Source organism: Callithrix jacchus, chromosome X (genome assembly GCF_049354715.1).
Source record: "Callithrix jacchus isolate 240 chromosome X, calJac240_pri, whole genome shotgun sequence".
In the NCBI taxonomy this organism is placed as follows: domain Eukaryota; kingdom Metazoa; phylum Chordata; class Mammalia; order Primates; family Cebidae; genus Callithrix; species Callithrix jacchus.
This window is the reverse complement of record NC_133524.1, coordinates 125,053,077-125,076,331: the sequence shown is the minus strand read 5'-3', so window position 1 is coordinate 125,076,331 and position 23,255 is coordinate 125,053,077. Positions and strand designations below refer to the sequence as shown.

Genomic DNA, 23,255 nt, shown 5'->3' with positions numbered 1-23,255 from the left:
TTACTTTTATTAGTTATAACAGTTTTTGGTGAAGGCTTTGACCATTTTATTTTAAAGTATTTGTTTACTCTTACTACTAAAAAGTGGGTTTTTCTCTAAATCATAATTTTGTTAGTGATAAGTCAAGGTGGCAGTGTTAAAACACTGGTAAAATGAGGATATTCTAACAGCCACATGGGTCATTGTCTTTATATTTGACTGAAAAAAATGTACAGAAAAATCTACCAGTTAATTTTTTGATTCATCACTCCTACTGGACTTTTGAGAAATATCCTATTTGTGGCTTGGAAATATTTTTCTTTCTTTTTTTTTACCTTTTATTTTAGATTCAGGAGGGACATGTGCAGGTTTGTTACCTGAGTGTATTTCATGTTGCTGAGGTTTGGAGTACAAATGATCCTATCACCCATGTAATGAGCATGGTACCCAATAAGTAGTTTTCAGCCCTTGCTCTCTTCCACCCCCTCAGATTCTATTGTTGCTATCTTTATATCGATGAGTACCCAGTGTTTAGCTCCCACTTATAAGTCAGGACATGTATTTGGTTTCCTGTTTCTGTGTTAATTTGCTTAGGATAATGTCTTCCAGCTGCATCCATGTTGTTGCAAAGAACAGTGTTCTTTTTAAAAATATATTTTAAAATTTCCCTTCTGATTTCTCCTATGGCCCATTAATTGTTTAAGCATATTGTTTAATTTTCACATATTTGTGGATTTTTCAATATGTTTCCTGTTATTTATTTCTAGTTTCACACCATCATGGCTGGAGAAAGTTACTGATATAATTTCAGTCTTCTCAAATTTGCTAAGACTTGGTTTGTGACATAACTTATGTTCTGTCCTGGAGGATGTTTTATGTGCACTTGAGAAGAATGTGTCTTCTGTTGCTTTTGGATGGAATGTTCTACATATGTTTGTTAAGTCCATTTGGTCTAAAGTGTAGTTTAAGTCCAATGTTTCCTTTTTACCTTTCTGTCTGGATGATCTGTTTATTGCTGAAAGAGGATTATTGAAGTCCCATACTATTATTGTATTATAATTTATGTCATCCTACAGATCTTTTAATATTTGCTTTACATATTTAGTTGCTCCAATGTTGAATGCATATTTATTAAAATGTTATATCCTCTTCATAAATTGACATATTTATCATTATATAATGTACTTTGTCTCTTATTATATCTTTTGAGTTAAAGTCTATATTTTGTCCAACATAGGTATAGCTACTACTGCTCTCTTTTGGATCTATTTGCATGGAATAATTTTTTCCATTCCTTCACTTTTAGTCTATGTGTATCCTTAAAAGAGAGATGAGTCTCCTGAAGGCAGTATATAGTTGAGATTTGTCTTCAAGTCGATTCAGCCATATCTTTTTATTGGAGAATTTAATCCATTTGCATTCAAAGTAGTTATTGGTAAGTAAGGACTTACATAACTGCCATTTTGTAATTTGTTTTCTGGTTGATTTGTAGATTGTTTCTTCCTTTTCTGCTGTTGTTTCTTTGTTGTTCTTTGTTGTAGGTATTCTTTGCTTATTTATTTATTTTTGAGACATAGTCTTGCTCTGTCACCCACACTGGAGTGCAGTTGTATGATCTCAGCTCACTGCGATTTTGACCTCCACCTCCTGGGTTCAAGTGATTCTCCTGCCTCAGCTGCCTGAGTAGCTGGGACTACAGGTGCAAGCCCCCATGCCTGGCTAATTTTTTGTATTTTAGTAGAGATGGGGTTTCACCATGTTGGCCAGGCTGGTCTTGAATGCCTGACCTCAAGTGATCCACCCACCTTGGCCTCCCAAAATGCTGGGATGAAAGGCGCGAGCCACCACACCCAGCCTGTAGTGGTATTCTTTGAATCCTTTTTATATACATTTTGTGTATCTACTATAGATTTTTGCTTTTTGGTTACCCTGAGGCTTACAAAAACTATCTTGTAGTTACAATAGGCTATTTCAAGCTGTTCAGAACTTTATCTCATACAACAACTCTACATCTTTATCCCCCCTCATTTTATGTTTTTGATGTCAAAATTTACATCCTTTTGTAACTTGTATCCATTGATGATTTATTTTAGCTGTAGTTGTTTTTAATAGTTTTGCTTTTTAAACCTCATATTAGAGATGTAATTTCTTTATGTATCACCATTACAATTCTACAGTATTCTGAATATGACTCCATATTACTTATATTACTGAGTTTTGCATTTTCATATTTTTTTTTTCACTGTGCCTGGTCTGTCTTTCTGCTTTTTTTTTTTTATTGCATTTTAGGTTTTGGGGTACATGTGCAGAACATGCAAGACAGTTGCATAGGTACACACATGGCAGTGTGTTTTGCTTGCTTTCTCCCCTTCACCCACATTTGGCATTTCTCCCCAGGCTATCCCTCCCCACCTCCCCCTCCCACTGGCCCTACCCTTTTCCACCCAATAGACCCCAGTGTTTAGTACTCCCCTCTCTGTGTCCATGTGTTCTCATTTTTCATCACCCGCCTATGAGTGAGAGTATGCGGTGTTTCATTTTCTGTTCTTGTGTCAGTTTGCTGAGAATGATGTTCTCCAGATTCATCCATGTCCCTACAAACGACACGAACTCATCATTTCTGATTGCTGCATAATATTCCATGGTGTATATGTGCCACATTTTCCCAATCCAGTCTATCATCAATGGGCATTTGGGTTGATTCCAGGTCTTTGCTATTGTAAACAGTGCTGCAATGAACATTCGTGTGCATGTGTCCTTATAGTAGAACGATTTATAGTCCTTTGGATATATACCCAGTAATGGGATTGCTGGGTCAAATGGAATTTCTATTTCTAAGGCCTTGAGGAATCGCCACACTGTCTTCCACAATGGTTGAACTAATTTACACTCCCACCAACAGTGTAAAAGTGTTCGTATTTTTCCACATCCTCTCCAGCATCTGTTGTCTCCAGATTTTTTAATGATCACCATTCTAATTGGCGTGAGATGGTATCTCAATGTGCTTGACTGCATTTTCATATTTTTTATGTTCTTAATTAGTGGACTTTATTTCAGCTTAATGAACTTCCCTTAACAATTTCTTTTTTAAATTTATTTATTATACTTTTAATTCTGGGGTACATGTGCAGATCAGGCAGGTTTGTTACATAGGTATACACGTGCCATGGTAGTGGTTTGCTGCATCCATTGCCCCGTCATCTACATTAGGTACTTCTCCTAATGCAATCCCTCCCCAATCCCCTGACCCCCTGTTATTCCTCTCGTAGCCCCCCAACCCCTAGGTCCCAGTGTGTGATGTTCCCTTCCCTGTGTCTGTGTGTTCTCATTGTTCAACACCCATTTATGAGTGAGAACATGTGGTATTTGGTTTTCTGTTCTTGTGTCAGTTTGCTGAGAATGATGGTTTCCAGTTTCATCCATGTCCCTGCAAAGGACATGAACTCATCTTTTCTTATGGCTGCATAGTAGTCTACGGTATATATATGCCACATTTTCGTTATCCAGTCTATCATTGATGGGCATTTGGGTTGCAACAAAAGCCAAAATAGACAAATGGGATCTAAGTAAACTCAAGAGCTTCTTCACAGCAAAAGAAACTATCAATAGCGTGAACCAGCACCCAACAGAATGGGAAAAAATTTCTGCAATCTACTCATCAGACAAATAGCTAATATCCAGAATCTATGGAGAACTTAAACAAATTTACAAGAAAAAACAAACAAACAACCCCATCAAAAAGTGGGCAAAGGATATGAACAGACACTTTTCAAAAGAAGACATTAATGCAGCCAACAAACATATGAAAAAAGGCTCATCATTACTGGTCGTTAGAGAAATGCAAATCAAAACCACATTGAGATACCACCTCATGACAGCTAGAGTGGCAATCAATAAAAAATGAGGAGACAGATGCTGGAGAGGATGTGGAGAAATATGAACACTTTTACACTGTTGGTAAAAGTGTAAATTAGTTCAACCCTTGTGGAAGACAGTGTGGTGATTCCTCAAGGATCTAGAAATAGAAATACCATTTGAACCAGCAATTCCATTACTGGGTATGGGTATATGCCCAAAGGATTATAAATCATTCTATTATAAAGATGCATGCACACATATGTTTATTGTGGCACTGTTCACAATAGCAAAGACTTGGAACCAATCCTTAGCAATTTCTGTAAAGCAGGCCTATTGGTGATGAAGTCTGTTAGCTTTTGTTTGTCTGGGAAAGCTTTTATTTCTCCCTCATTTCTGAAGGACAGCCTTGCCAGGTACAGTATTTTTGGTTGGCAGGTTTTGTTCTTCAGCACTTTGACTATATCATGTCACTCCTTGTTGCTTTGCAAGATTTCTGCTGAGAAGTCCACTGATAGCTGTATTAGAACTCTTTTGTATGGGATTTTTTTTTTAATTTCTTGCTGCTGTCAGAATTTTTTCTTTGTTTTTGATTTTTGATAGTTTGATTGTTTGTGTGTCACAGTGACCTTTTTTGTGGGGTTGTATTTGATTGGAAACCCCTATCTTTTCTATACCTAAATATTAGCATCTTTTCCCATTTTTGGAATGGTTTCAGCCATTATTTCTTTAAATATGCTTTCTGGCTCTCATTCTCTTTCTTATCCTTTTGAAATTCTTATTATGAAAATATTTGTTCTCCTGATGTAGCTTATAACTCCTGTAGGCTTTTTTCATTCCTTTTATTTTTTATGGTTCTGATTCAATAATTTCAAATGTTCTCTATTCTAGCTCAACAGAGTCTGCTACAGATGCTTTCTATGGGGAATTTATTTCAGTCATATTCTTCATCTCTGGGATTTTTATTTTTTTTAAATTATTTCTATTTCTTTGTCAAACTTCTCATTTTGTTCATGTATTATTTTCCAAATTTTATTTAATTTTCCATCGTTCACTCAGTTTACTTAAGGGAATTATTCTGAATTCTTCACCAGTTATGATAGATCTTTGTCTCTTTAGGATCCATCATTGGGGCTTTGTTTAATTTTTTTTGTGGTGTCACATTTTCCTGATTTGTCATAATCTTTTGTCCTTACATTGCTGTCTCCACACATTTGAGGAGACAGCCACCTTTTTCAGCCTTTACAGGTGTCCTTTGACAGAGATCAATTTTCTTTTTTTAAAATTTTTTATTGCATTTTAGGTTTTGGGGTACGTGTGAAGAACATGCAAGGTTGTTGCATAGGTACACACATGGCAGCGTGATTTGCTGCCTTCCTCCCCTTCACCTATATCTGGCATTTCTCCCCATGCTATCTCTCCCCAACTCCCCAACCCCGACTGTCCCACCCCTATTTTCCCCCAACAGACCCCAGTGTGTGATGCTCCCCTCCCTATGTCCATGTGTTTGCATTGTTCAGCACCTGCCTATGAGTGAGAACATGCAGTGTTTGATTTTCTGTTCTTGTCTCAGTCTGCTGAGAATGATGGTTTCCAGCTTCATCAATGTCCCTACAAAGGACACGAACACATTGTCTTTGATGGCTACATAATATTCCATGGCGTATATGTGCCACATTTTCCCTGTCCAGTCTATCATGGATGGGCATTTGGGTTAGTTCCAGGTCTTTGCTATTGTAAACAGTGCTGCAATGAACGTTCGTGTGCATGTGTCCTTATAGTAGAATGATTTATAATCCTTCGGATATAAACCCAGTAATGGGATTGCTGGGTCAAATGGAATTTCTATTTTGAAGGCCTTGAGGAATAGCCACACCATCTTCCACAATGGTTGAATTAATTTACACTCCTACCAACAGTGTAAAAGTGTTCGTATTTTTCCATATCCTCTCCAGCATCTGTTGTCTCCAGATTCTTTAATGATCGCCATTCTAACTGGCATGAGATGGTATCTCAATGTGGTTTTGATTTGCATTTCTCTAATGACCAGTGATGATGAGCATTTTTTCATATGTTTGTTGACCTCATGTATGTCTTCTTTTGTAAAGTGTCTGTTCATATCCTTTGCCCACTTTTGAGTGGGCTTGTTTCTTTTTTTCTTGTAAATCTGTTTTAGCTCTTTGTAAATTCTGGATATCAGCCCTTTGTCAGATGGGTAGACTACAAAAATTTTTTCCCATTCTGTTGGTTGCTGATTCACTCTAATGACTGTTTCTTTTGCCATGCAGAAGCTGTGGAGTTTGATTAGGTCCCATTTGTCTGTTTTGGCTTTTCTTGCCAATGCTTTTGGTGTTTTGGTCATGAAGTCCTTGCCTACTCCTATGTCCTGAATGGTTTTGCTTAGATTTTCTTCTAGGGTTTTTACGGTGCCAGGTCTTATGTTTAAGTCTTTAATCCATCTTTAGTTAATTTTAGTGTAAGGTGTCAGGAAGGGGTCCTGTTTCTGCATTCTACACATGGCTAGCCAGTTTTCCCAACACCATTTATTAAATAGGGAATCCTTTCCCCATTGCTTGTTTTTGTCAAATTTGTCAAAGATCGGACGGTTGTAGATATGTTGTATTGCCTCCGAGGCCTCTGTTTTGTTCCATTGGTCTATATCTCTGTTTTGGTACCAGTACCATGCAGTTTTGATTACTGTAGCCTTGTAGTATAGTTTGATGTCCGGTAGTGTGATGCCTCCCGCTTTGTTCTTTTTGCTTAGAATTGCCTTGGCTATTTGGGCTTTCTTTTGGTTCCATATGAAGTTTAAGGTGTTTTTTTCCAGTTCTGTGAAGAAGGTCATTGGTAGCTTGATGGGGATAGCATTGAATCTGTAAATTACTTTGGGCAGTATGGCCATTTTCACCATATTGATTCTTACTAACCGTGAGCATGGAATGTTTCGCCATCTGTTTGTGTCCTCTCTTATTTCGTTGAGCAGTGGCTTGTAGTTCTCCTTGAAGAGGTCCTTTATATTCCTTGTTAGTTGTATTCCCAGGTATTTTATTCTCTTTGTAGCAATTGTGAATGGGAGTTTGTTCTTGATTTGGCTCTCTTTAAGTCTGTTATTGGTGTATAGGAATGCTTGCGATTTTTGCACATTGATTTTGTATCCTGAGACTTTGCTGAAGTTGCTTATCTGTTTCAGGAGGTTTTGGGCTGAGATGATGGGGTCTTCCAGATATACAATCACGTCGTCTGCAAATAGAGACAATTTGACTTCCTCCTTTCCTATTTGAATATGCTTTATTTCTTTTTCTTGCCTGATTGCTTTGGCTGATCAATTTTCATTATGTAGTGTAGTCTGTGATTCTGGATTTGCCAGTTGCTAATGATCCTGGGAGGGCAGAGCTTGCTGTTGGATTCTCTAGTTGGCTGGGCTGCTGTTTTAGCTCTGAAGTCAGGTTGGGTCGCTGGCTGGGGTTCACTGTCTGCTAAGATCACTGGCTGGGCTCTTGTAATTAGGTGGAGCTGCTGCCGGCACTGCCGTCACCTCTAATTGGGCAGTGTTGTTGGGTGTATTTCCTGGTGGAGTGTTTCCTTTATTAGGGTTTTGCAATTGGGCAAGGCTCCAGGCTGGCCTGTGAGATTAGGTGGAGTCACTGCTTGAGATGGATGGGTCCAGAAGGTATAATTATTAAAAATGGCTTTTACCTTGTTGCACTCCTGAGAAGAAGATGGGTCACCAGCAGCTGTACTGGAGCCACCTGCGAAAATTCGGCTAGGGTTTTTGCTCTTGTCGAGTCTGTTCAAACCAGCTCGGCCTGATCCAGAAATATGACCTCAATATGTGCTGCCAGTGTTTCCATCAGTACGTGAAGGATATTGGTTTCATTAAGTTGGACTGAACGATCTTCCTTCAAAGTATTATCCATCTACCATGAAAAACCATGATAGTTCTTTGTACATAAAATAAATATATTTAAAAACAAACAAACAAACAAAATAATTAGAAATGTGCAGTGGCAGGTATCTCTCTGCCTGGAAAGGATCTTGGGGTGGGCTCTGAGGCTGGGCAGAACCACTATTTGGACTCCTGGATTGGGCAGGCCCTTTGTATCAGCTCTGAGGCTGAGCAGAGCAACTGTTTGAACTCCCGGGTCTGGCAAATCTAGTCCCCGTGCTCTGCCAAAATATGCAGAGGTGAGTATCTCTGTGCCTTGGTGGGGCCTTAGGGTAGACTCTGAGGCTGGGCATAAAGGGCAGCCATCTAGGGACTCAAGTCAGATTGAACTTTCTACCATGTTTCTAGGAGTGACTAGCTTGGCTTTGTGGGTGGGCTGTGCCATTGGCTGGTATTTCTGATTGGGTGCCACTACTGGTTGGAACACAGAATTACTACCAAGATCCATGTGCTAGTCACTGTAAACTCCGTCTCCTTTCTTTATTTCTACTTGACACCAGGCAGTCTAGCCATATCATTACCTCAGTGTTCTCCATAAAGTGGGCCAGGAATGGACTTCTTGGAAAGTGCCTTGGAATGATAGGGAAACTGAATATCCATCTGTGGTTCTCTTTTCCCACTGTAGAAACTCTGGGAAGGGGAATCCTGTATGTGGCACAGTGCCAACTTGGAAGGGCGAGGTAATGCATAGTAAGACTATTTCTCTTACCCTTCTAATGTCGTTTTTGTTTGGTTTTATGGTCCACACAGGGGTATCTGTCTCATTTTCATGTTTTGGGGTTTTCAAAAAGGTGTTCTTTTCTGTGGATAGTTGCTAGTTGGACTTTCTCTTTCAGGGAGTGAAGCCCGGGATCTCCTAGTCTATTCTGCCCTCTTGCTGATATCACCCCAGTAGGTCCTTAAAGATATCTACTGAATGAATAAATAAATGAATGAGTTACATCATGCATCAAAGCTTATACTACCTTCCAAAAAGCTTAACAGGATATAGTGACAATGCTAAATTTGCCATCATTCCCCATTTAATAAGGCTTTGTAAAGTGATACCCATTTGGATCTTGGAAAATTTGCAAATACCAAGGGCATGCTTACATATGATGATTATTTGGTCAAGGTGATTATTGCTGAAAATCTTACCAGTTATTCTGTGGGGGAGGGGCTTACTTTTGATCTGTAATTAGGGTTACCTAACTTATGCAATGATTCACTGGGGAAATTAAAAAACAAAAAAGAATTTTAAAAGTAAGCATTGCCACACTTTAAATAAACTTATGTGTCCAAGGCACAGCTTGTCTACCTTCTTAGCAATTTGTCATTTATAAGCCTCGAAGTATTTTGCTGAGAAGAGGATATTGTCTTTGCATTATGGGCACAGTGACATGAGGCTGGAATATGGGAAAGCACAGATGAGAAGTGAGCAACCATTAAAGGCCAATTCAGCAAATAAATATTCCAAACTTATGAACTTCTAAATTTCACGAGATTTCATATTTAATGAAAAGGTGGAGGCAATTTCAAGTCCTGGAGAAAGAATCTTGCATTTCCAACTGTGAGGCAGATCAGCAGGGTTGCAGGAAGCTTTCTGGTCAGCCCTCTGTGGCCTTAGTCCCAACTCTTAGACAACAATTTGTAGCTGAAAGAAGATCTCAGATTCCTGAGCCTGTGGTGTATAGTGAGGAAATCACACCAATGCTAACAGGGAAGTGGCCCTGCCTTTAGCTCTTCTGGAAAAATGGATTGAATGTCTCAACTCATTCCAGGTGCCGTATCTTCAAAGGTCCCACTCAATAGCCCAGGGAAGCCTGCTGTCTTTTAAAAGACAAAAATCAACCTCTAGTTAAACAGCATGTGAGTTAGGTCCTAAGCAGTGATTTTTTTATGATGACAGCCTGAGCAGCTTAGAAACCTGCCTCCCTCTAATGGTTCCATTCAAGTGCCTATCTGGTTCCAAGAGGTCTTCTCTTTGGATTAACAAAAATTATTTCCAAAAGTGAGAAATTGTGCATCTTATGGAAACAAGAGAACCACTGGATAGATCTGTAAACTGTATCCACTAGGAAAATGTCAGTAAGCTGGCCTGGCATTTATAGACATTCAGAGTCCTCCACGAAGCCGAGACCCTTATCATGCCCCCAACTTTTGAATGGCCTCCAACTTGTGTCCTCTACATAAGCTGATCTTCCTCAGAAGTTCCCTATACCTAGAGCAATAGAATATGAATACACTCTACCAATCTTCCATTGCCCTTTAAAACTTCTCAATCCTATTGTGTTGAGTAGGTGTCTGTATTAGTTTTTTAGGGCTGCTGTAACAAAGTACTACTAAAATATTTGAAATCGCAGAAATTTATTTTCTCAGTTCTGGGTGCCACAAGCCCAAAATCAAGGTGTTGGCAGGGTCATGCTCCCTCTGAAGATGCTAAGGAAGGGAGGATCTCTTCCAGGCCTCTCTTCTACCTTCTGGTAGTTCTTTGGCCCATGGCAGCATAACTCTAATCTTTGCATGGCATTCATCCTGTCTGTGTCTGTCTCTTCAATATGGTATTCTTTTTATAAAGATGGCAGTCATATTGGAGTAGAGGGCCCATCCTACTCCAATATAACTTAATCTTAACTATCAATAATTACGTATGCCATAAAGTGATTTCCAAGTAAGATCACATTCTGAGGTACTATGGGTTAGGACTTTAATATGTAAATTTTGGAGGGATACAATTCAACCCATAACAGGTTCTATTTAGCCCAGAAAATTAGGGATAATGACTTATAATGGCTCAGTATCCCTGTAAATATGTTTTTGTTTCTAAAGTAGCCTTCTATACTTTCACTGAAGGTACTGAATGGGAGGAAAAGCCTAGAGACAATCATTCTAGAGGCCTGGAGACTTCAAGGCCACCCAGTCTAGAGAGCTTCAGAAGACAAAGGCTTAATATCGTCAGGCAAGGAGGGAACTTCAGGAAAAAAAGCTTCCACAATGGGGAGTTATGACTTAATGGATACAGCGTTTCAGTTTGAGACAAAAAGTTCTGGAGCTAGATAGTAATGATGGTTGCACAGCAATGTGAATATACTTAATGCCACTGAAATGTAAACTTTAAAGATGGTTCAGGGCCGGGCGTGGTGGCTCACGCCTGTAATCCCAGCACTTTGGGAGGCCGAGGCAGGTGGATCACAAGGTCAAGAGATCGAGACCATCCTGGTCAACATGGTGAAACCCCGTCTCTACTAAAAATACAAAAAATTAGCTGGGCATGGTGGCGCATGCCTGTAATCCCAGCTACTCAGGGGGCTGAGGCAGGGGAATTGCCTGAACCCAGGAGGCGGAGGTTGCGGTGAGCCGAGATCGCGCCATTGCACTCCAGCTTGGGTAACAAGAGCGAAACTCCGTCTCAAAAATAAATAAATAAATAAAATAAAAATGGTTCAAATAGTAAATTTTATGTTATGTATATTTTGCCATGATAAAAACCCCCCAGAGAAACAAACAAGCAACCAAAACAAACAAGTCTCTAAAAAATGGAGACTCCATGTGACTTTCCCTGAAGTGGATGATTGTGGATTGGGAGAGAGTGAGACCTATGATCAGGAATGAGAGCAAAGAACAGAATCTCAAGGGGGCTTCCAGTCAACACTGACTCAGGAGGGAGTCAGGAATTACAGACAAGAGATGGTGACTGTGCACTCCCTATAAGGTCATATGGCATCTGTAATTCCTGAATATTCTTATTTTATTAGTGACTAGTAATGGTGATAATGAACAGTTGTTGAGTTATACTATGTGCTAAGCACTTTCCATTAATTTTAATTTGCACAATAACGCTATAAGGAATATACTATTATCCATCATTTACAGAAGAAATTGAGGCTCAGAGAGGTTAAATAATTTGTCAAAGGTCACACAGCTGTGTTAGTAGTGGTAGATTGTGAGTTGACATTGTTAATTTATGTAGGAAATTATCCATTTCACTTAGGTATTTAATTTAGATATCAATTAAGACGTTTTGTGTTTAATTTGTAGGAAAATTTCTTAGGAAATGACAAATTACACAAGTAATACATGAACACATTCTTCTAATAAAAATGAAAATATCATCTCTTTGTTACCCATAATTTTCACCTTTTTTTCTCCAGAACGAACTACTATTATCAGCTTGGTTGCATACTTTCAGAACTCTTTTTATTCATTTACACTTAAGTACTGATTTACTGAAGCTTTGGTAGAATGTGTCAGTAAAACCACTGGGACTCTTTTCAGGGGGGGAATATTAGAGCATTTTGAATACTATTAAAATTTCATCTATGGTTTTTGGTCCATTCAAGGTATTTATTTTATTTTTGGGCCAATTTTGGTAATTTGTATAATGTGTCCATTTTTTCTAAGTTTTCAAATTGGTATTAGGTTGTACATAGTGTTCTCTTGTAATTTTTAAAGTCTCCACTTTATCTCTTCTTATGTTCCATTTGTCTTACTAATATTGCTTGTTTTGCCTTTTCTCATTTTTAAATGATCGTGTTTGCCAAAATTTTATTCATATTATTATTTCAGATTACTCACTTTGTATTATCTGCTTTTTGAGTTTTTTTTTTTTTTTTTTTTTTTTTTGAGATGGAGTTTCGCTCTTGTTACCCAGGCTGGAGTGCAACGGCGCAATCTCGGCTCACTGCAACCTCCACCTCCTGAGTTCAGGCAACTCTCCCACCTCAGCCTCCTGAGTAGCTGGGATTACAGGCACGCACCACCATGCCCAGCTACTTTTTTGTATTTTTTGTAGAGACGGGGTTTCACCATGTTGACCAGGATGGTCTCGATCTCTTGACCTCGTAATCCACCCGCCTCGGCCTCCCAAAGTGCTGGGATTACAGGCTTGAGCCACCGCACCTGGCCTTGAGTTTTATTTAATATTTTATAAATGTATGCTTTTGTCCATACATTTTCGTTACCTTCATTGAATTTATTTTATTATTTTCTTTCTACATTCTTGAGTTAAAGCTGAGTTAATTTATTTTCAATCTTTATTTCTAATGCATGCACTTAAACCTACATTTTTTGAGTACTATTTGGCCATGTCCCGAAGTTTAAAAAAAAAATGGAAGCATAACATATATATGTACAAATAAAAAGTGTACATCTCAATGAATTCTCACACACCGAACACTATGTAACCAGCACCCTAATCAAGAAACAACATGGTTAACATCACAGAAGTACCCAGTTGTGTCCCTTTCCAACCATCACAGATCCTGCTGCCAAGAATAACCACTATCTTGATTTGTAACACCGTATAGGTTAGTATTGCCTGTTCTTGAACTTTATGTGAATGGAATGATACAGTATATACTCATTTGAGTCTGAATGTTTTTCACTTAACATTATAAGAGTCATCTATATTATTGTAGGCAATTTTTCATTGTCTTTGCTACATAATATTTCATTGTGTAAATACACTACAATTCATTTATGTATCCATTCTATTATTGATTTGTTACAAATGTATATTGTGTGATGTTGAGGTTTGGGGCATGATTGAACCTGTTGCCCAGGTAGTGAGCATAGTACCCAAGAGGTAGTTTTTCAGCCTTTGCTTCCCTCCCTCTCTCCAATCTCTAGTAGTCCCTAGTGTCTACTGTTCCCATTTTTATGTTCATGTGCATCCAATGTTTAGTTCCCACTTATAAATGGAATTTAGCTTTCCTTTTTTTTAACCTTTAAGTTCAGGAGTACATGTGCAGAATGTGCCAGTTTGTTACATAGGTAAACATGTGTCAAGGGGGTTTGTTATACAGATTATTTCATCAACCAGGTATTAAGCCAAGTATCCATTAGTTGTTTTTCCTGATCCTCTCCCTCTTCCCACCTTCTGCTCTCTGATAGGCTCTGGTGTGTGTTGTTCTCCTCTATGTGTTCATGTGTTCTCATCATTAAACTCCCAATTGTAAGTGAGAACATGAGGTATTTGGTATTCCGTTCCTGTGTTAGGTTGCTAAGGATGATGGTCTCTAGCTCCATCCATGTCCCTGCAAAGAACATGATCTTGTTCCTTTTTATGGCTGCATAGTATTCAATGGTGTATCTGTACCACATTTTTTTTATCCAGTCTGTCATCAATGGGCATTTGGGTTGATTTCCATGTCTTTGCTATTGTGAATAATGCTGCAATGAATATATATGTGTATGTATCTTTATAATAGAATTATTTCTATTCCTTTGGGTATGTACCTAGTAATGAGAATGTTAGCTTAAATGGTATTTCTGTCTCCAGATCTTTGAGAAATTGCCACACTGTCTTCCACATTAATTGGACTAATTTACACTCCTACCAATGGTGTGGTAGTGTTCCTTTTTCTCCATAACCTTGCCAGCATCTGTTACTTTTTGACGTTTTAATAATCAACATTCTGCCTGATGAGAGATGGTATCTCCATGTAGTTTTGATTTGCATTTCTCTAATGATTAGCGATGTTGAGCTTTTTTTCATATGATTCTTGGCCACATTTATGTCTTCTTTTGAGAAGTGTCTGTTCATATTCTTTTTTTTTTACCCTAGACATGTCTCCTGCATGGTTTGTCTCCCCAGTCATTGTCCACAGGACTCTGGGAAGCTGTAGGAATATGCAGGTGCAGACACAAGGCCCAGCTTCATTTCCAACGTTGTGGAAAGGGACTGTACCTCACGGGACAGAGCCCTATGCTCCCCTGTGCCACTTGGACAGAGCCTGGGGGGTGTGACCTCCCAGGGTATCCATGTTGGACATATTCTTTGCCTACTTCTTAATGGAGTATTTTTTTCCTTATAAATATAAGTTTCTTTCTTATAGATGCTGGATATTAGACCTTTATCAGATGCACAGTTTGCAAACATTTTCTCCCATTCTTCATGCTGTCTGTTTACTCTGTTGATAGTTTCTTTTGCTATGCAGAAGCTCTTTAGTTTAATTAGACCATATTTGTCAATTTTTGCTTTTGTTGCAATTGTTTTTGGCATCTTTGTCATGAAATCTTTGTGCCTATGTCCCAAATGGTATTGCCTAGATTTCATTCTAGGGTTTTTACAGTTTTGCGTTTTTTGTTTTTTTTTTTTTGTTATTGTGTGTTTGTTTTTACTTTAGAAACTTTTAATTTTTTTAGCTTTTTGACTGTTTTGTAATAACAGTTATCTTAAAACACAAATACATTGTACAGCTATACAAAAATATTTTCTTTTGTTTGTTTATTTGAGACAGAGTCTCACTCTGTTGCCCAGACTGGAGTGCTGTGGTGAAATTTCAGCTCACCACAACCTCTGCCTTGTGGGTTCCAGTATTCTCTTGCCTCAGCCTCCTCAGTAGCTGGGAATACAGGTGCCCACCACTGCACCTAACTAATTTTTGTATTTTCAGTACAGCTGGGGTTTTACCACATTGGCCATGCTGGTCTTGAACTCCTGACCTCAGGTGACCCACCGGCTTTGGCCTCTCAAAGTGCTGGGATTACAGGTGTGAGCCACCATGCCCGGCCTAGTTTTGAGTTTTACATTTAAGGCTTTAATCCATCTTGAGTTGATTTTTTATATGCTATAAGGAAGGCATCCAGTTTCAATTTTCTGCATATGGCTAGCCAGTTCTCCTAGCACCATTTATTAAATAGGGAATCCTTTCTCCATTGCTTGTTTTGGTCAGGTTTGTTGAAGATCACATGGTTGTAGGTATGTGGCCTTATTTCTGGGTTCTCTATTCTGTTCCATTGGTTTATGTGTCTGTGGCTGTAACAATACCATGCTGTTTTTGTTACTGTAGCCCTGTAGTATAGTTTGAAGTTGGGTAGTGTGATACCTCCAGCTTTGTTCTTTTTGCTTAGGATCGCCTTGGCTATTCAGGCTCTTTTTTGGTTCCATTTGAATTTCAGAATCTTTTTTTTTTTTTAGTTCTGTAAAGAATGTCAATAGTAGTTTAATGAGAATAGCATTGAATCTATAAATTGCTTTGGGCAGTATGGCCATTTTTATGATATTTATTCTTCCTATCCACGAGCACGGAATATTATTCCATTTGTTTGTCACCTCTCTGATTTCTTTGGATAATGGTTTGTAGTTTCCTTTGTAGAGATTCATGACTTCCCTTGTTAGCTATATTTCTAAGTAGTTCATTCTTATTGTGGGAATTGTGAATGGGAGTTCATTCATGATTTGGCTTTCTGCTTGCCTGTTGTTGGTGTATAGGAATTGTCATGATGTTGGCACATTAATTTTGTAGCCTGAGACTTTGCTGAAGTTGCTTATCAGCTTAAGAAGCTTTTGGGGTGAGATGATAGGGTTTTCTAGATATAGGATCATGTCATCTGCAAACAAAGATAGTTTGATTTGTTCTCTTCCTACTTAAATACCATTTTTTTTTTGATTTGAGGAATTTCTCTATTGGAATTCCACTTTACCTACCACAAGGAGCTGGATTCCATGACAAAGAGAGAGTGAGCTCTAAACAAAGTATTTGTTAACATTTTACAACAGACAATATACACATGTACCGCATGACATCTTTACAATAACACATTCCAAAACAAACACTTAACAGGATTATTAAGGAACATTAATTTCCTTCTCTCTGGAGGGACTGGTACTTAGCTTTTTAGCTTCTGCAACAAAAATGCATTCCTTCCCAGCATTTCTAGTCCTAGGAATCCCTGAATCAATTATGTCATGTAAGGTGTAAATTTATGTTGATGGTGTTTTCCATTAGTTACAGACAAAATCCTCTCCCTGGTATAACTTTTTATTGTTGCACAATGTGTGAATACCACTTCCAGGATCTCCCTCATCACAAATTCATCATTCATTATAGGAGTTCATCTGAAACTTTAAAGAAGTTTCATTCACTCAACTAATGTATCATAATATTATGTTCATCAACTTGCATTGTTTAAGAGTGACTCTATCTCTTGTTAGAATTATAAGTCTATGCTTTCTACTTTTCCTAAAAGGAAATCCAAATTTTGTTTCAGAAGTCATCATCACTGTCCCCCTCCCAAAACAATTATATCAAGTTGATACTTCAAGAACACTAATATTAAAAAATCTATATTCCCTGAAGCCTATCTCTCCCTGAAACTGCCTGCTAGAGGCCCTTCTTAGTTTTCCCACTGACCAATATGTAATTGGGATTCAAAGATATACCTGAATTTCCTGTATTTCTAGTAATAGAATTTACCAAACATGAACTTTCTGATGGTGATTATGTGACTTTTAATTTAAGTCCTTTCCTCATATGTGTGTTTTATGTCCAGAAATGTCTACTAATTTTGAAGATTCGTTTCATATCTCGTCGCCTGGATAAGTTTTTATCTCAAGGATGGACTATTTTTTTTATTGAGGTGGAGTTTCGCTGTTGTTACCCAGACTGGAGTGCAATGGCACGATCTCGGCTCACCGCAACCTCCGCCTCCTGGGTTCAAGCAATTCTCCTGCCTCAGCCTCCCAAGTCGCTGGGATTACAGGCACGCACCACTGTGCCCAGCTAATTTTTGTATTTTTAGTAGAGATGGGGTTTCACCTCGTTGACCAGGATGGTCTCAATGTCTTGACCTCGTGATCCACCCGCCTCGGCCTCCCAAAGTGCTGGGATTATAGGCTTGAGCACCGTGCCTGGCCCTCAAGGGTGGACTATTTTATATCCTGTAAGAGCTGAATTACCTTGACACTGGAACCTTTCTTGCTCGCTGATTGAAAATCACATAGAAAAGATTCCTCACAATCCTCTGGGATGGTTTCATTTATACTGGGTAAATTACAAGCCATGACCCCATGCATTCTTACATCATAAGGTATTTCTTCCATTTGAGTTCTGAGACTTGGTAAGCTCTGCCTGCTACAAAGGCATCCTCATCCTGCTCCCATCCAGGGCATTCCCTCCCTCATAGGTTCTCTTCTGGGATGTGCCACTATGACTTCCCACATATATCACATTTAAAGATTCCTCTCCAGTATGGGTTCTTTTATGCTTGGTGAGATTTGATCTGATATTAAAAGCCTTACCACACTCATTATATCAGTATGGCTTCTTTCCAGTGTGGATCCTTTTGTGCTGGTCAAGGACTGATCTATAATTGAAGGATTTCCCACACTCACAATTATAGGGCTGCTTTCCCTGATGGACACTTTTATGGTTGATAAGACTTGAGTGTGAGATGTACGCCTTCCCACATTCATCACATTCATAGGGTTTCTCACCTGTGTGGATCCTTTTATGCACTGTGAGGCCTGAGCTGTTCCTGAAGGCCTTCCCACACCTATCACACACATAGCGTTTCTCCCCTGTGTGGATCCTCTTGTGCTGAGAAAGGAGAGAGCTGTAATTGAAAGATTTCCCCCTCAACACACTTGAAGGGTTTCTCCCCAAGATGGACTCTTTTATGGCTTATAAGAGTTCTGCTTGAGAAAAAAGCCTTTCCACATTCATTACATGTATGGGGTGTCTTGCCAGGGTGGGTAATTTTATGGTTAATAAGTCTTGAGTGTGAGATGTAGGCTTTTCCACACACGTCACATTCATAGGGCTTCTCTCCAGTATGGATTTTTTAATGAACTTTAAGGCTTGAGTTGTTTCTGAAGATCTTCTCACACCTGTCACATTCATAGGGTTTCTCTCTAGTATGGACCCTTCTGTGCTGAGAAAAGAGGGTTAAAAGATTTCTCACACACATCACATTTGTAGGGCTTATCCCCAAGATGAACTTTTTTGTGGTTTATAAGGGTTTGGTATATGATGAAGGTTTTCTCACACTCATCATACTTAAAGGGCTTCTCCCCAGGGTGTACACTTTTATGATTTATAACGCTCAAGAGAGAGATGTATGCCTTCCCACGTTCTTCACATTTATAAGGTCGTTCCCCAGTGTGGGTCCATTTATGTACTTTAAGACCGGAATTATTTCTGAAAGCTTTTCCACACTCATCACACCCAAAGGGGTTTTCCCTGGTATGAATCCTTTTATACTGCTCAAGGGCAGAGCTGTAGTTGAAGGATTTCTCACTATAGCTACATTTATAGGGCTTCTCCCCAAGATGGATTCCTTTGTGATTTTTAAGGCTACAGTGTGAGATATAGGCCTTCCCACATACATCACACTTATATGGTTTTTCCCCAGTATAAAGCCTCCTGTGGACTTTGAGGCCTGCATTGTTTCTGAACGTTTTCCCACACACATCACATACATAAGGTCTCTCTCCAGTGTGAATAGTTCTATGTTGAAGAAGAAGTGAGTTATAACTAAAGGATTTCCCACAGTCCTTACATTCATGGGCTTTCTTCCCAGGGTGAATGCTTTTAGGGACTGCGAGGCCTGAGCTATAGCTGAATGCTTTGCCGCAGACATCACATTTGTAAGGTTTCTCTCCAGTGTGAATCCTTTTATGTACTGTGAGGCCTGAGCTGTTCCTGAAAGCCTTCCCGCATTCATCACATTCAAAAGGTTTCTCTCCAGTGTGGATGACTTTATGATGCATGAGTAGAGAGTTATAATTAAAAGATTTCTCACACTCATCACATTTATAGGGTTTATCTCCAAAGTGGATGCTTTTATGGTTGAGAAGTGTTCTACAAGTAATGAAGGCCTTCCCACACTCATCACATTCATAAGGTTTCTCACCCGTGTGGATCCTTTTGTGGACCCTAAGGCCAGAGCTGTTACTGAAGGTTTTCCCACAGATGTAACATTCGTAGGGCTTCTCCCCTGTGTAGATCCTTTTGTGGACTCTGAGCCCAGAGCTGTTCCTGAAGGCCTTCAAGCACTCACTGCATTCATAGGGCTTCTGCCCAGTGTGGATCCTTGTATGCTGGTCCAGAGCAGAGCTATAATTGAACAATTTTCCACATTCATTACACTTACAGTTCTTCTCCCCAGAATGGGTGCTTTTGTGGTTTATAAGGCTGGAGTAGGACATGTAGGCTTTCCCACATTCCTCACACTTGTACGGCTTCTCCCCAGTGTGGATCCGTTTGTGGACCTGAAGGCTCGAGCTGCTCTGGAAAGTCCCTCCACAGTCATCACAGTCATAGCACTTTTCCCCAGTGTGCATAATTTTATGTTGAAAGAGGCAGAATTATATTTGAAGGATTTCCCACACTCATCACATTTATGTAACTTCTTAACAGCACTGGTTTTCTGCTGTAGACTGGGGTGGGAGGTTCCATTAATGTTCTCCACACATTTGTCTTGCTCACTGCCTCTCTATCCTACAGGCATAGTGTGGTGTGTGATATGCTGTGGGCTTAGATGTGAGCTCTTCTCAGATGCCTCACCTTCCTGTTCTGTTTTTATATTTGCTGTACTCTTAACTTTGCTGATCACTTCCCTGATGCTGCTTCTGTCTTCCTTTATCCTGTTTTCCACAGGCTTTTCCTGTTGTTTCTCTACCTTGCTATCCCAATCACATGTGTCACCAACCTTAGATTTGGGCATATGATCTTTGTAAAGACCTTCCATTTTGGGCCACTTATGGTATGCATTTCCAACATTTTCATATTCTTCAGTTGGTTCCTCATCCTCAGTGCCCATCTTCAAATGTGACACTGTCATATTAGCAAATGTTCAAAGCTTGACAATGCAATGTTGATGAGGTGGCTGTGGCAGCGCCGCAGGAGCCCGGCCACCAGCGGGACAAAAGTGCGGACCACCCCTACTTAAATACCTTTATTTCTTTCTCTTGCCTAATTGTCCTGGCCAGAACTTCCAATACTATGTTGAATAGGAGTGATGAGAAAGGGAATCCTTATCTTGTGCTGGTTTTCAAGGAGAATGCTCCCATTCTGTGGGTTATCTGTTTACTCCTTTTATAGTTGTTCTTGCTGTGTAGAAGCTTTTTAGTTTAGTAGATCTTACTTCTCATTTTAGTTTTTGTTGCAATTGCTTTTGAGAACTTATCCATAAATTCTTTCCCAGACTGATATTGAGAAAGGTATTTTCTGTTTTCTTCTAGGATTTTTATAGTTTGAGGTCTTATATTTAGTCTTCAATCCATCTTAAGTTAATTTTTGTATATGGTGATAGGTCCAGTTTCATTCTTTTGCATATGTATAGACAGTTATCCCAACACCATTTATTGAATAGATTCTTTCCCCATTTCTTGTTTTGTCGACTTTAAAGAGGTTCAGTTGGTTGTAGTCATGTGGCTTTTTTTCTGGGTTCTTTATTCTGTTCCATTGGTCTATGTGTCTGTTTTTGTACCAGTACCATGTTGTTTTGATTACTGTAGCCTTGTAGTATAGTTTGAAGTTGTAGTCCAAGAGTACGTAGAGTTGTATTCTTTTAAACATTTCAAAATGTAAAGACTATAAGGAACTGTCTTTTTGTAGTTGAGTTTGAATTTTGTGAAAAGTGAATGTGGCCTATATGACATTTTCATTTTTGATGAATATTTGTGTATGTTTAAAAAGAAGGTGGCCGGGCACAGTGGCTCAAGCTTGTAATTCCAGCACTTTGGGTGGCCGAGGCGGGTGGATCACAAGGTCAAGAGATCAAGACCAGCCTGATCAACATGGTGAAACCCCGTCTCCACTAAAAATACAAAAAATTAGCTGGGCATGGTGGTGCATGCCTGTAATCCCAGCTACTCGGGAGGCTGCGGCAGGAGAGTTGCCTGAACCCAGGAGGCGGAGGTTGCAGTGAGCCGAGATCGCGCCAGTGCACTCCAGCCTGGGTAACAAGAGCAAAACTCCGTCTCAAAAAAAAAAAAATAATAATAAGGTATAACTTTATTTAATACAAAGTTCTATATATTGAGTTATTCAAATTGTCTATATTCTTAATTTTTCTCTACTTAGTCTCTCAATTTCTTAGAGAAATATGTTAAATTTTCCCATTGTGATTGTGATTTATGAAAAACATGATTTCTTTTTGTACATTTATTAGTTTATGTTTTCTATATTTAGAGCCTATGTTCATAAGCACACAAACGTTCATAACTGTTATATCTTCTTGGTGGTATCTCAATGTGGTTTTGATTTGCATTTCTCTAATGACTAGTGATGATGAGCATTTTTTCATGTTTCTTTGCTTCATATATGTCTTCTTTTGAAAAGTGTCTGTTCATATCCTTTGCCCACTTTTGGATAAGTTTGTTTTTTTCTTGTGAATCTGTTTTAATTCTTTGTAGATTCTGGATATTAGCCCTTTGTCAAATGGGTAGATTGCAATTTTTTTTTTCCCATTCTGTTGGGATTTCCCATTTTTTCCCATTCTTGTTCACTTTAGGTGTTGTTTCTTTCACTGTACAGAAACTCTGAAGTTTAATTAGATCCCATTTGTCTATTTTGGCTTTTGTAGCCATTGTTTTTGGTGTTTTAGTCATGAAGTCCTTGCCTATGCCTGTGTCCTTGATGGTTTTGCCTAGGTTTTCTTTTAGGGTTTTTATGGCGTTAGGTCTTATGTTTAAGTCCTTAATCCATCTGGAGTTAATTTTAGTGTAAGGTGTCAGAAAGGGGTCCAGTTTCTGCTCTCTGCATATTGCTAGCCAATTTTCCCAACACCATTTATTAAACAGGGGATCATTTCCCCATTGCTTGTTTTTGTCAGGTTTGTCAAAGATTAGATGGTTGTAGATGTGTGGTGTTGTCGCCGAGGCCTCTGTTCTGTTCCATTGGTCTATGTCTCTGCTTTGATACCAGTGCCATGCTGTTTTAATTACTGTTGCCTTGTAGTATGGCTTGAAGTGCAGCAGCTTGATGCTGCCAGCTTTGTTCTTTTTGCTTAGGGTTGTCTTGGCTATTCGGGCTCTTTTTTGGTTCCATATGAAGTTTAAAGTGGTTTTTTACAGTTCTGTGAAGAAGGTCATTGGTAGTTTGATGGGGATAGCATTAAATCTGTAAATTACTTTGGACAGTATGGCCATTTTCATGATATTGGTTCTTACTAATCATGAGCATGGAATGTTTTTCCATCTATTTTTGTCTTCTCTTACTTCCTTGAGCAGTGGTTCATAGTTCTCATTGAAGAGGTCCTTTACCTACTTTGTTATTTGTATTCCTATGTATTTTATTCTCCTGGTAGCAATTGTGAATAGGAGTTCATTCTTGATTTGGCTCTGTTTGTCTGTTATTGGTGTATAGGAATGCTTGTGATTTTTGCACATTGATTTTGTATCCTGAGACTTTGATGAAGTTGCTTATCAGCTTATGGAGAGTTTGAACTGAGACGATGGGGTCTTCTAAATATACAATCATGTCATCTGCAAAAAGAGACAATTTCACTTCCTCCTTTCCTAATTGAATACCATTTATTTTTTTTTCTTGCCTGATTGCTCTAAGACTGCTGATACTATAGTGAATAAGAGTGATGAGAGAGGGCATCCTTGTATAGTGCCAGTTTTCAAAGAGAATTCTTCCAGTTTTTGCCCATTTGGTATGATATTGGCAGTGGGTTTGTCATAAATAGCTTTTATTATTTTGTGATACATTCCATCGATATCTAGTTTATTGAGAGTGAGAGTTTTTAGCATAAAGCGCTGTTG

At 38.9% G+C, this 23,255-nt stretch overlaps 1 non-coding gene and 2 pseudogenes across 2 annotated transcripts; 1 reads left to right on the top strand and 2 right to left on the bottom strand.

Annotated features, from left to right (window-relative positions):
• The first annotated feature begins 7,120 nt into the window (after window positions 1-7,120).
• Window positions 7,121-9,389, top strand: LOC108589822 (small ribosomal subunit protein uS14 pseudogene; annotated as a pseudogene). The gene has a single exon (XR_013531760.1). The product of XR_013531760.1 is annotated as a small ribosomal subunit protein uS14 pseudogene (transcript).
• Window positions 9,390-14,324: 4,935 nt separating this feature from the next.
• LOC118150788 (small nucleolar RNA SNORA73 family) lies at window positions 14,325-14,528 on the bottom strand. Its single transcript, XR_004738925.1, has one exon. It is a non-coding gene; the product is annotated as a small nucleolar RNA SNORA73 family (small nucleolar RNA).
• Window positions 14,529-17,572: 3,044 nt separating this feature from the next.
• LOC100388690 (uncharacterized) lies at window positions 17,573-20,314 on the bottom strand (annotated as a pseudogene).
• Window positions 20,315-23,255: the final 2,941 nt, after the last annotated feature.